The 14,816-nt window shown below is 35.7% G+C and overlaps 1 protein-coding gene across 2 annotated transcripts in view; it reads left to right on the forward strand.

Moving 5' to 3' along the window:
* Chrm3 (cholinergic receptor muscarinic 3) overlaps nucleotides 1–14,816 on the forward strand; it is a 448,118-nt gene that overhangs the window by 196,879 nt on the left and 236,423 nt on the right. For both annotated transcript variants that reach the window (XM_063259678.1, XM_063259679.1), the window contains one exon: nucleotides 13,917–13,979. The gene's annotated coding sequence lies outside the window, so the exon portion shown is untranslated. The remainder of the gene's footprint in view (nucleotides 1–13,916; nucleotides 13,980–14,816) is intronic.

A 14,816-nucleotide genomic window follows, 5' to 3' on the forward strand; every position in this document is an offset into this window, starting at 1 on the left:
TTCACATAACAGCATATGTGCATTGAGATCTATTTTAAAACAAGAAAGCTGAGGACTAGAAAGAAAAGATACATTTGCCCATACTATGCAAAAATGGGGTGTCTAGCTGCAGATCCACATGCTCTGTGTCTGTCTTAAAGGATCAAATATTTTTTCTGGGGAGAAGGGCACTCTTAATACTACTTTTCTATCAAAAAAATTACCAATCATGCCCTAAATCTCACATTTGTATAAATAAAACAAATGAGTTTGTTTTCTAACATTATTTCCCTTGCTAAGAAATGAAATTGATGATCACAATGAAATAAAAAAGCACAAAGTAATGACTAGAAAAATCTGTAAGTTATAAACTGAGTTCTTATATATATTAATTAAATCTGATACACTGTTACCCTGACTTTTACAATATGATTTTCAACAGTGTAATATTGTATGAACAGGTAATCCATGAACTACTAGCTACACCCAAGATTTACAAGTGATGATTTTTTTGTATCTGAAGGGAAAAAACAGTTAAGGTCATTTCTCTCAGAACAAAGAAATTACTTCATGATGTTAGTAGAATTGTAGACTGAGTTCTATAATGTGGCAAAGTCAGATAAATCTACCAAAATGTATTATAATGTGTTATAATTAAGAAGTTTATTCTGGATCTTGGTGCAAGTGAAGAGAATTTTAATAGATTTTAATATTTCTAAATACAATATGTAAAATTCTAGTGTATAGAAATGAATTATTCATGCAGATTCACTTATAAGATATCTTAATGGGAACAAGGACTGCTCTGTGGCTTTCTATTTGGGCACTCTGTCATGTGCCATGGACTTGACAATCAATTGCTCTCACTGCACAAAGACATTCAGGAATGAAAATACAATTATTTTGATTTCACTACAATATTATATTCAAGGAATAATCATAATGTCTATTGTTCCAAGCTTTGAAGAAGGAAGATTCTTGGAAGACATATGACAGATTTTGTTTTTTTCTTTTAAGTTATAAATTATAAAACAATACAACATGTAATTATGTAGTTTATGCTTAAATTGTGTTAGGTAATTTTATGCCATGCATATTTATAGTGCACATTTTTGTTTATTGAACTTTCACTACTATAAAGCAAACATTTGCAGACTTCCAAAGTTTGCAAAGTTTTTTTTTATGACTTAAGACTCTTCCTTAAATGAGAAAATATTTTTTGCCATTCTGTAAATTGCATGCCTTCCTCTCCAGACAGATAAGGGAAAAGCAATCAAACCCACAGATAAACAGAAACCAGCCTATTCCTCATCTCCTACCAAGGTCAGTCAATTGAACACAGAATTGTCAATTGGACTGGGTATAGTTACAACACTCAGTTATCCAGGAATTTTTAGTTTTGTTCCAACAGCTTCCTTTCCACATTTCCTACAGATATTCCCCAAAAGGCTACTGACAACCTCTCAGTTTTTACAGAAGTTCACCTCAATATGTGCTTACTTGTGAGTAAGGTGGCCCTAACCCCAGGCAGCTGTATGAGGAGCTTAATTTTCATAAGGTCCACCTATGGGACCAGACAGCCCAGCTGCAAACCCTGCCTCTGCCCTTGCTACCTTTCCAGAACTCACTTTTCCCTTCTTAATTGCAGGCATGTTAATAATTGATAAATAACCCCCCTCACTGTAGAGCTACTGTGATGACTTCGTGAAAACTACATGAAATATGTAAGCCCTGTTAATACATGTTAATTTATCTTTCTTGGATATAAAATCAAGATTAGGATAACAGTGCAAAAAATGTGATAAAATAAGCCAGTGTGATCTGCAATGGCTTCTCACTCTTGGGAGGACCTCAGCAGGAGAAAGAGTGAAGATCATTCAAGCCCATGGAAGACAAATCCAATCAGAGGCCACACATGTTTATCCATAGCCTTTCCTTGTTAGCCATTCTTCATAGAACTAATGACATGGAGCAGAGCAAGCTACACATTGCTGTATGAGATTATTTTTCAAGATCTTCATACTTCTTAGTATCTACCCTCTGTTTTTCTCTTTTGGAGTTTCTCACAAAAGAGAATATGATATTTAAACTTGTGTGTCTGATTTATTTCACTTTAGATTATGGACTCCAAGAATGAGAAGGGTGTAAAAAAGAATTAAGATGTGTTACATACAGGTGCAAATTCCCTAGGATGAATGTGATCATTATGTACCACAAGCACGCATTAATAGAAAAATAAAATAAAAAAGAAGACAAGGTTACATCTTTATCCATATTTAAATACAGCTGTTGTAGTTACATAAAAATTATTGCCACACACAAAGCTTCCACATTTGAAACATCTCCCAATTTCAAGTACCACATAATAAAATAGAGGGTTTTTTTTATTCAGAGAAAAAAAGCAAAACAGAAAATAGAGTTTATGGGCAATACATACACACTACACACACACACACACACACACACACACACACACACACACACCCCAAAGCCTGAGTGGTAGACGGTTCAAATGAAGGAATTGTAGGTGATAAAATATCTATAAGGTACAAGGGATGAAAACAAAAGTACCAAAAGGAACATACTTCCAGAGAAGCAAAACAAATGTCTGTCATGGTATATGTATGTGTGCCTACCTGTGTCACTGTCAGTCTTTTTGTCTGTATATGTGTGGTTTTGTCTCTGTCTCTGTCTCTGTCTCTGTCTCTGTCTGTTTCTCTCTCTCTCTCTTTCTCTCTCTCTCTCTCTGTCTCACCTTTTCTTCTCTCTGTATGTCTTTCTCTGTCTCATACATGTGTGTACACATTCACAGCACACCAGTGACTCCCAGTCATTAATCATAAATGTAAAAGACTGACACCAGTAAGATTGTGACATTCCATGTAAGAAAACAAGAAATGAACAGAGTGGTTCCAATATCTTCATAGCTGTGACTTCCTAAAGACAAAGTCTTGTAGTTCAAACTGATTGGTCAGTTTTATCCAGCATTAATCTCTTAGAGCCTGCCTTTTGATGAAATGCAAAAGCTAGAAAAATGCTCATGTAAAAACATGCATGATTAGATTGACCTCTTAGGAGTAAGCAAATAGAAACATTTATTAGATAATATTATTGGGATGAACACCCCAAAGTTTCTAAAGAACAGCATTGCATGTATATGAAATATTAAGTAAAAATTCTACTTTAAAGATTTGTCACTTTATGTGTGTGACGTGGGATATTGGTTGCGAAGTCATAATTGAAATGTGTGGAAATAATTGTTAGAACTGCAATGCTTATTTACAAAATATGTTAATACTAGGCCCAGGAAAAGTAAATTTAGAATTGAAGTTCTTGAGACTTTTCCGCCCTTGTGCCTTAGATTCCAATTTATTCATACTTCTTTTAGCTGGCAAAATGTCTAAATTGTAGCTTACCCAACAAAACGTGCATTTTCTCGTGTAACTGGTAGGATATGTAGTTAAAGGACAACTCTCTGCCTCAATCACACAAACATGGAAATGGTTTAAGGGATTCTAGGTATACTAAAATTTCTAATACTTTAAAACCCCAAGTGAGTATTTGATTGTCAAAGATTTAGCAAATGTCTTTTAAAATAATAATTACTTTAGACACACAGGATTAATGGAATTTTAAAACACAAAATGGAGTGTAAAGCTATTACATTCATAAAAAAATCCTCTTGTATTAGCTTAAAAATTGCTCACTTCTTTCTAGTTCCCAATGATATGGGAAAAAAGTAAAAATACTTTTAAACAATTATTGTTTTCTTATAATATTTCTTAATAACTCTGTTACTTGTTGCTTTATTTTATGGCTTTTTATTTTGTGTTTTGTAAAGAGAAGTTTTATTTTACACAAATAATTTTCTTCTTTTCTGTCCTTAGAATAAAAACACTTTTGTGTTGCTTTCCTTTCTGACTTCCCAGTGTGAGAATAACTATTCCAAAATTACTTCAGGAGCTGATGTGCTTCCTGGCTGTCTCTGTCCAGAGGATTTGTCCATCATCTGTGCCTAAGTCTGAGCTCTCAGGACTGCTATCCTGGTTTTACTTCTGTGCAGCAAGTGTGGGCCAGGCATGGAGCACACGGCTAGAGCTGATAACCCAAAAATAAAGGAAAAATTGGAACATATTGTTACTGCTCCCGCACTTCCGGCACATCCTCTGTAACAATGGTGACTTGCAGTTACCAAACATTTTCATGAGCTGAAAAATGTGTACCAACTTTATGTACATCATTTTAGTTCATATTTTAAGAAAGCCATGAGACAGGCTCTCTGTTCTGCAGAAACTGAGATTTGTTCAAACCTAAGATATAAGTACATCTTTCTAAAGGAAAACATTGTCATCTTCATGTCAGCTATAAATCAGGAAAGAACTTCTCCCTGGCTCAGCCCTGAAGCTCCCTCCCTGTGTGAGAAATGGCATTTCCTTTGTTGCCCTAGCGCTGAGTGTATGGGACCCTCTAGAGTGGTTCGGTTGTAGAAATACCAGCCAGGAGCCTTTAAAATGCCTTGATTATCTAATCAGAAACACAGACAATGTACAATTTCCACAATTGTTTGCAGAACTTTAATATGGGTACTCTATGACTGACTTAAGTGAGTCAAAATATGTTAAGTGGGAAAGATGAAAGATAACAAATGAATAATACAAGAATTCATCTCTGTTAACATATTGTCTAATCCCAAATATAATAGATGGTGCCATTTGCTCTGTCTTGGACAGAAAATGAAGGCAGTCCTTTAAGACTGAAAGCAGCAAGGCTTTCCCAAACTCTGGTCAGCTCCAGTTATATACTGAAATGTCACGCTCTATAAACAGCTTTTTAAAATGATCCCTGAAGCACAGCCCAGAGTTTTCCTTCTGTTTCTTTCCTTGATCTCCAATAAAAAAAAAATCTAATTGTGTAACATGACTTTGCCTGTATCTATCTTTTTTAAAAAATATAATTTGAAATCAATGAACTCTTATCATGAAAACTTTGAAAAATGAGTGGAACACTTTACAAAATAAATACTCTAAATAAGTATCATTATCAATCCCCAAATTATAAGTGCTGTTGACATTTTGATCTCTGCAAGCTGAACTATCAAAAATCGCTACAAATTAACCTTTTTTTGTTTTTTAACCACAGGGTCACTATGCAGTTCAGGCTGGCTTTGAGCTCACTTTGTAGCCCAGGCTGGTCTTGAAATTGCAACGATCCTCCTGCCTCAGCCTCCTGAGTGCTGGGTTATAGATGTGTGCCATCACACTGGGCTAAAATTAACCTTTCTGACCTGCTTGATCGTAAAATTTATTTGAATAAAACTAAATTGTCTATGTATATTTTAAAGATTATTTTGTGGACATATTTGTGTTTGTAAGACTGGGCATGTAATCTATACAATTTTAGTTCTGCTTACCTTCGCTGAACATAGCAGAGAATATTTTACCATGCACCTTTATTTAAAAATGTAATTTTTTGCAGAAGCGTTTTCCAAGGTGTCCTTGTTCTGTGCGTTTGCTCAATAGCAATATGCTTGGCAGGCTACTGTTTAGTTGTACGTGTTAACCATTTACAGACCAAAGGTGTATCTTACACCAGCAAGAAAAAGCAATATAAACCCGAGATATTTGAGCATTTTCTAAAAGATATTTAGCAAGAAAAACTCCAGGGAATCAGTTTAAATATGTTGTTTACACCACCAGCAGCATTATATTTCCTGAGAACAGCTGTACAATAGGAATTGCCAAATTTATAATTCATTACATCAAATTGACCTTTCCAAATATTTAAGAGGTTGTAATTTTAGATAAATACAGCTTCAAGAGCTCATTAGATTTTCAAGAGTGTATCTAAGAATTTCAAGATTGAGTTTCAAAGCATGGCACTTGAAAATATATATTTTAAAATAATGTTATCAGTTTTTTTTTGAAAAAATTCCAAATCCATTAGTTTGGGTTGTGCAATGCAGCATGCAATAGTCTCTTTTTAGTAAGATAAATTAATTCTCATGGCCTTAAAAATTCTATGAACTTGGAGAAAATACTTAGCCACACTGAAGTATAAATTCATTTCCAGCTAGGCTAGAATCTGAAAACTAGAATTTTTCCCTATAGGATAGAGGAAAATCCAACATAAGCATTTTTGTGCAATGTAACATTTACTTAGCTCCCCTAGGAAAACTCATCTAAACGAACAAAATTGTAAAAATCAAGTATCAGAATCCATCTGTCTTTTGGAGAGTTGCAATGGACATCTCAGTTTTAACATTTCTAAGAACTATTAATCCTTTTGTAATGATAAAGATGCATGGTATTTAATATATGCTTTTCAAATTTACTTGAGCACCAAAGTCCCTTTTGCACATTGTGAAGCTCTTGGGACATTTAGTAGAATCTTTGAAATGCTATGAACACCTGTGAGATGTCTTGTGATTGTTTGCCTACCTGGTCATCTTGGTGACTTATCAGTTAGAATCCAGATAGTCCCATGGGACTCTATAATACCAGAAAGAGTTAATTTTTATATGAATGATCAAATATTGGAGAGATTTTGAATCTAAAATATGGCTTTGAAATACCTGAAAAATTTTAGTAAGCACAATTATATGTAGCACACTGTAAACAAAATAGAGATCTATAATCAACTCTCTCTCACACACACACACACACACAGAGAGAGAGAGAGAGAGAGAGAGAGAGAGAGACAATGCCACAATCTGCAGGATGCAAGATGGCTACTATAGTTACACTGGAGGTTCCTACTGTATCTGGAGTGTATAGTCTATGACAAACCTTTTTACATCCTCACATTATTCTTTCATGATAGCATCCTGAACAATCTGCTTTTATGGTATCTTTCAAAAGCATTTATAAATCTTTCCTGCTTGAAATCAAGTCTCTTTTCTTTTTATCAATTATGTTTCTAAGGAGTTAGGCTTAGTTTCAGTGTACTCAAAGAAATGTCTACAGTTACAAATTCACCAAGCATGACTATGTTGTTTCCTCTGGCCTTAGCTGTTTGTGCATCAGGGCAGAGATGCATTTCAGGGCATCTTTGTGGTATATAATCCTTACCCGGCATCCTAGGAAAGAAGCAGAAAGAAGAATTGGTCAGTAGGAATCACTTGTACTACAAAAAGCTACAAAGGAAACTGGAAGCCCAAAGTGGGTGAATGTTTAGACAGGTTTCTTGGCAAGCCAAGCAGCTTTGGACATGCAGACAAGTTCAGAAATTATCGTACAGACATGTTTTGAGTCACATTTTCATCAGAATGTAATAATTCATATTTTTAAAAACTTGGAAAACAAGAATGTTAGGGAGAAAATAATGCACATTGCCATCACTTAAAAGATAACCATGTTAACATTTAGATGTGGTATTTCCTTTCTCTTTTTTATCACTCCTGAGAGGTAAATTAATGGTTTTTCACCTCAGGCAGCAGATGAGAAAATCCAGACACTAAGTTGTGAAGACCATTCATGGAGACTTCCTGTTAGTAGTAGACTGAAGAGTATAAAGGAAACATGTTCTCTAAACAAGCAGGTCCTAGATACAGAGCAGAATATACCTTCATTAGCTTTTTAAGGAATAAATCTGCCTACAGAGTTTCAAAGTGAGCCAAGACTGTTACTAATTTTTCCTCTTCTGATCAATTCCAAAGCATGGTTGCTAAGAATGGTGCTTCGGTTGTAAAAGGGAGCCCTGGGACTGCAGATTTTGTACGTGGTCCTGTATGCAGTTTATCTAGTTCCTGACAGAAATGCCAAAAAGCATATCCTTTATAATAATCTAAACTCAAAGTACATTTTCTCCCCTTTAAAATCAGATCCTTGAACTCCTGTCAACACTGTTGCTTGGTCAGGTTCTACCCTGTCGTATCCGAAATTAAGCAAAACTCACTTGTGACTTTCATATTCATATTCTGGTTTAATGAGGAAGAAAGAGAGGGAAGGAGAGAAGGAACAGGAGAGCAGAAGGGAGAGCAGCAAGAGCTGAGGGAGGGAGGCGGCCGGGAGGGAAGGAGGAAGACAGAGAGGCCTATATTTAAGGACTATAATTAAAAGCCACCTGGGATGGGGACTGCGGAAAGGTCACCTGAAGGAAAGGGTGATTAACATTTCTGAGCACCTGAGCTGATCCATCTCTTGTTAAAGAGCAGTGTTTTAAAGATATGGTATTGTTTATAAAATTAGAGGTTGGAGACTGGACCTTTTCCTTTGTTATGGATTTTTTTATTCACTTTTAAAGATTACAGGAAACCATTTGGTTAGACATTTTTAAAATTATGGTTTCATGGGAGAAATAATAACATCGACTTTTAGATCAGAATGTAATAGGAACTTACTAAGTGGAGCGTTTCATAATTTTTACTCACTAGGATACAAAGCCTTTTAAAATTCTTTCTCTGAATATTAGTTACTGTTGTTTTTCTGCAAATGTATTTTCCAAGGATTATATCTCTCTCATACTAAATTCATTAGAGATGAATTTAGATAAAAAATCTTTCCCAGCATGCCCTCAGTAGACCATTTGTAGGTCCTCAGACAGGGGAGATGCCTCTGAGAACCCAGCTTTTCTTCCTAAAACTAGATGCCCAGATGATTACATGTGTAGATATAGAGACAGGTTTATGTTTTTAATCATACATGTTTAACTGGAAGTTCAGATTTCACTTTAAATCCACTTACAAAGGACAGAATTCACAATTGGTAGAACTTGAATTGAGTGATTATGTACTTCTGAATTTCAACTTTCTGTGTCTTGATGGTTTTAAAAAAATATAGAAGCCAAAACTATAGGTAAAATTCATCTCCAGTAGGAATTTATACATGATAAAACTGAGTATCAGAATGAGTGGAAAAAAGATAGGACACTGTAGGATGCCAAATTTGTGTACATTTATTTTATGCCAAGTTTCTTTTTCCTCAGTTTTCACTGCATCTTTTAGTAAAAGCAATAAATTAAATTAAAGTGACATTTAATTGCCTTCACCAGCCAGCAGGCATGTCTATAGAGTTTGATTTTATAAGGTCATGTGTTATCTCATTAAATTGTTAAAATGTCTTTATATTTAACATACATGAAATCTATGCATATCTTTCCAAAAAGTGATATTTAAAAATTTCTGTTTTTAAATTTCTTTTGCTTTTAAAAGAACTTGGTGCTGAAAGAACTAGTTAAATTTCAGATGCTTAAAAATATCAAATTCTATGATTTAACTGGCATTAGTAGAAATACTCATTTATTCCTGATTTAGAAAAATGTATCCACAAAATCCATATGCACTTAGAAAAGGAGCCAGTCAACCAGCATAAATATTATTGGTGAAGTTCTTTTTAATCTCTTTTCTATACCCATAGAATGAAATATAAAATTTCAAGTTTGACTAATCATCTTCACACCATTCTGTACATCCAGAGAAGAGTTTTTTGTTGTTGTTGTTTTAGGTTTTGGGCTTTGTAGTTTTGGTTTTGTTTTTGTTTTTGGTCTTACTAACCTTCAGCTTTTATCTGCAGAGTACAAAATTTTGTCCCTGAAACTGGACACACATCTCTTTCCAGGAACAAGGCTAGCATTTTCTTCTCCATTTTCTGTTCCTGGCCAAAATTGAAAGGGAGAGCAATATTTTTATTTTCACTTAGTTGGTGTTGACACTGCCTTGTATTTGGAGAAATGCCAGAATAACTGAACTGCCCAGGAATCAGTTTCCAATCTTGCAGGTTCAGCCTTCAGGACCTGTAGAAATTTAGAGCTATCATGCTGCAGACACAACCCTGCCCAGTAAAAGAGATTCATCAGGAGAGAGCTTTGGTGTATTTCAAGGACTAACAGTGTGAGTCTTAGGGAGACACAGAATTTAGAGTATTTCATCTTTCTCAAATCCTCACTCAAGTTTAATACCCACAGTCCCACCCCAAAGCCTCTCATTAGAAAGCAAGGGACTTAGTAGTGATCCTTTTCACCTTTACAGGCCACTCAAGCCAGTGTAGCAAACCTACCCATATTCCCAGCCACCAGGTGAGTCTTTATTTTGTAGAAACTACTGAGCCTGCTGCTATCCTGACAGTGCACTTGCCTAGAAGGCTTCTGACCCTGTGCTCCCCATCAGATATACTGGGCCCCAGGACATAATCCTGGGTTAGCGGTGTCTCCTTAGACACAGTCATCAGGCCACTCCTTCACAACAAAAGCTCAGACTCGGTGACTTTAAATTCCAGAACACTCCTCTCATTTCCTTCTTCCCATCCAGTTCCGTGATGGACTCAAAGAAATGCTCAAAAGACCTGTCTACCAAAGAATGCTCAGTGTCTGCTACAGCACTTGCTATGAGTCTCTGGCAAGGGAATCAAAATGGCTGAAACTGCTTCTGAGAAACACAGTTTGCCAGGCCAATTGAAGCACTAAGCATTTAAGCCAGAAGTTGTGTTAAGTTTATGATTTGAATGCTGTAAACCATTAAAGAATAGAGAAAATAAGACAAATGGAGAAGGAAACACCACCAAACTGTATCTTGATGATCTATGAGGAGGTGTTTTACTACACAAATGCAGTCGGGCATCTGATTCTTCATTCATAAAATGCAGATAAGAATAGTTCTTACCTCATCAGGCTGTGATGATTACATGACTGAAGGTGTGTAAAGGACTTGGAATAATGCCTGGAAGACTTTAGCATTCAGTAAATATTTATTATTGTTGTTGTTACTACCACTATAATGTGGGTATTGAAATAAAAAGACCCAAACTTGAATAACAGTTATGCTAATTACTGGACAGACTTGGGACAATCATCTGACCTCATATTTCATATACAGATTGAAGCTGTATGTATGATGACCATCCTAGCACACAGAACACAATGTTTCCTACTCCAACACCTTCCCCCGCTGTTACTTTGACTTTCCTTCAGTTAGAGAGGAGTAAATGATTTCATTTAAGAAGCCATTCCATGTTCTATTTAGTTCTGTCTCCCCCACTCTAGGAGGAATGGCTAAATGTGAGAAGAGGGATTCTGATAGGAGCAAGTTAGAGCATAGCATGACATCTGTGTGAGGACAGATATTAATGAGTGCTATTTAGGAATAAGAACTTAATGCAAAGCATGTTGGGCCAAATCTACACATTTTTGGGACTATCTTCCTCCTATAAAACAGGCTTTCAGCATTAATTTTGCAAAACATTTGTTATTTTGGTCTTTAAATAAGGTGAGTTGACAAACTAAAAGTATGCTTAGAAACTTAAAAAGAAGAATAACCCATATTACTGCTAACAGTCTGGGATCTAATTTTGGCTGAATGCAAGAAGTAAAATTAGTTAATTAAGCTTACTTATTTCAAGACTGTGGGTAGGTTCGAAGCCATCTATATCAGAAGACTGCAGACATATTTATCATCCACTCAAATTGCAAAACATTGACTCAGATGTTTTTTCATCTTTAGAGAGATGAGAGAAATATACATGCTCAAACAATTAGAAGCACACAAATACGGTATTTTGGTGAGGGGATTTCAAGGAAAGGGAATGTTCAGATTGTCATGCTAAGAGTCCACAGCTGTTATCTCTCTCAGTCCTCAGACTCAGTACTTAAAAAGTTCATTGCTTGACTGAAAGCAAGTAGTACTTTAAAGATTAACAAAATATCCTATGTTTTACAGTTCTAAATCAAAGTAGTATCTTGTTGGCCTATTCAAAGAAGCCTTTTGTCTAGTTTCCATCATTATTATTCTGTCTCTTGCTTTGTTATCCTCTTTGTTTGCCAACTGCATAATTATGACAACTATCTCTGACGTGACCAATCACATTCTGAATATGTAACCTTTTGAACCTTGTTTACTGAGATTTAGAGGATCCTGTCCTCTTCACATGGAGATTTGAAGTTCACTCTTAAATGAATGTCGAGTGCAATTAATTTGCAACAGTGAGAATTTGAAGCTAGAATGCATGCCAGTTCTTTCCCTGGTTGTCAAAATCAATGCTTCGTTGAATCTTATAGTCAAGAAATTTGGAGATACTCGATCTCTTTGTTGCTCATCAACTCATTTAGTGTACAAAATACTTGTATTGGCAGACACTTTGATTGATTACTGTGGTGTTTATTTCTATTTCACCATTAATTGTGCTGCTTAATTTTTCATTATTGAGAAATATGTATTTATTTATCTAAAGTCATCTGAATCCAATACGGGAGCATGTTGGGATTATAATTATTAATTATAAATTAGGTGAACATGCCTTAGATGTTTATAAATTTTAATAGTAAAATCCATGTCACAAGCACTGATTGAGTATCTACTATGTACAAGACAGTGGTGGTGCTTTGAGAGGACTGATGTGTTTAAATCGAATTACCTGAGTACTTGCCTTTTGATTCATTAAATTCTATAAGGATATCAGCTGAGAAAGATGAACTCTGCACTCATCAACATGTTCTAAATGGCAGGGAAGTTCTGCTTGTTAGGTAGCAATGAGGGGAATAAGTGGTTTCCTTTTCCCACGGAAGGGTTTTGAATTACTTCTTTAGTGGGAATGTAAGTGTTAATGTGTGTGATTTATTTTGTTCAGAAAATGCCAAGAAGGTTATTATTATTTCCTGAGGATATGTTCATATCTACAAGACACAAAGCAGTTAGTGAAGAGAGACAGCTGCAAATAGATTAAAGTTCTGACCTGTGATAATTTAGCTCTTCAGCCTCAATCTCTCTGAGTGTAAATGATAAGGAACACACCAATGGTCAGCTCCAGCTGTTCCTTCTGTAAGACCCGCTTCTCAGGCTGGGAGAGGAAAGGTCTAAGAGGCCTTACTAGAATCAGATGTCTTTCCTTGCTGAAAGTGGCAGACATCCCTTGATAGTTACCACACTGTGAGCACTAGCGGAGGGGAGACAAAACAAGAAAAGGAGGAGGGCATGTCTGGAGGATGATTGATGATCTCCAAGACAGTGCTTGTCAAATGGTGAAGAACCTATAATTTTCTTCCATTTTTTTCCCCACCAGTTCTGTGCAGATTAAGCCTTTGAGAAAAAGACATGAAAAACACAAACCTGTTTTTAGTTATTAATTGTGCTATCTAATATAAAGCCCTCCTAACCTTTGCTGTCCATCTTTGAACTTACGTTGTTATACAACACACCTGTGGAAGCTCCCCTTGTTTTGGAAACCTCAGGGTTCTCTTACAAACAAAAACCACCAGCAGCACTGCCTTATTAGGGGGCCTCATCCTCGAGCACTCCCATAGCACTCACCCTGTGTTACAGCCCTCTTTTGGAAGCAGCACTCTGTTGGCCACTTCATGGAACTTGCTCCTTTGCCGTCTCTTGATCAGCCTTCTAAAGAGTGTTTGTCCAAGTTTCTTGCCTAGAGGTCAGGCTCCATGCACTTCAAAAAGATGATTGCCATGTCTGAAATAGAGATGGAAGATTGTCCTTAAAATTTCTTGATCTCTGTATGCGAGTGGAATGATCGTGAAATCAATGCATGCATATATTTTGAGTGGTTTCTGGAAGAAGGTGATACACTGGGATTTCTAAAGTATTAAGTATATGACTTCCCTTTGAAAGGAGACAAGTAAATACTACTGCTGACAAAAGAAAGGCATCTACCACTTATGTAAAATTAAGAGGGATGAGTAAATCCTTTATTTTCTCCTCCTCTCCTCATTTTGAGTCCCTTTCTTGAAACTTGAGCTTGGTGGGTATGAGATGTGAAGCTATGAAATGAAGAAAAGATATATTTCTATTGTCAGTTACAGGCACTGTAACTTCTCTGAACCTCCATATTCTTGTTGGTTACATGTGAAGAATAAGGACCATAATCTATGAAGTCACCTCCACCTTAAAAACTCTGTAATTTTCTTATATTGCCTCAAATTATCATGTGCAATTTATTCACCGTTCTGTCCCAGGGTTCGGACTATCTGTTTCACTCCACTTTGTTTTTTTCTTCTAGCATCTGTGTTCTGCTTAGTGGCCAAATAAATGACATTCAGAACTTCAGCTAAGGTACAGTAAGGTAAGATTTTTTTTCCTTGCTTGAAAAAAGAGATTTATAGCTTGATCTAAGAGAGTGAGTTATTAATAGATAAAGTTTATTGATATTTTATTGGTATTTTTCAGCACAGTTTATAATTCCTACTGTGTGCATTGCTTTTATATTAATGAAGATACTGTGTTAATTTGTCATCAAATTCAAAATTATAGTGATGGTATGCTTATTAAAATTTGAAATAAGTTAACTTTATTTCATATGCTTTTGTAGCTTAACTAACAATATGAGATCTTTAAAAAATAATATAAAACATTTTAATATCTAGTGTGTATAGGGACATTAGTATTTATCTTAATCCTACTAGCTTCAGAATTAATCCTTACATTATACTGCCTCCATCAGGATTGCTATTCCTTGTCTGACTATAAACATAAAGAAACAGTGACATTCTGAAAAAACTCAATCCTTTTTAAATGTTATTTATTAATAATACTTTCTGTATTCACCAAGTGCTTTTAATGTCCTACCTCCAAATCCAATTTCTCTTTCTTTATCTACATGCTGTGAATGACAGCAACATGCCTAGTTTAAAACTTCCCATCTTCCCAGACTCCTTTGCCACGCCCATGTGATCCAGCTCAGCCAGTGATCTCTAAGTGATGTGCATTTGGCCATGTGACCAAATTCTTGCCAATCAACTCTGAGTGATGTGTCCTAGGGCCATATGACTCAGTTCCAGCTAAGGTGCTCTGAATGATGGAGGCAGTGTCCTATCCTGAGTTAAAAATAACAATAATAATAACTTTTAAGAGCAGAATTATTTAGGAATATTTTGCTTTGTTCTTACTTGGAAAGCACAGC

The sequence above is a fragment of the Cavia porcellus genome, unplaced genomic scaffold, assembly GCF_034190915.1.
Source record: "Cavia porcellus strain 051 isolate PalLab524CR breed Dunkin Hartley unplaced genomic scaffold, mCavPor4.1 scaffold_13, whole genome shotgun sequence".
NCBI classification, from domain to species: domain Eukaryota; kingdom Metazoa; phylum Chordata; class Mammalia; order Rodentia; family Caviidae; genus Cavia; species Cavia porcellus.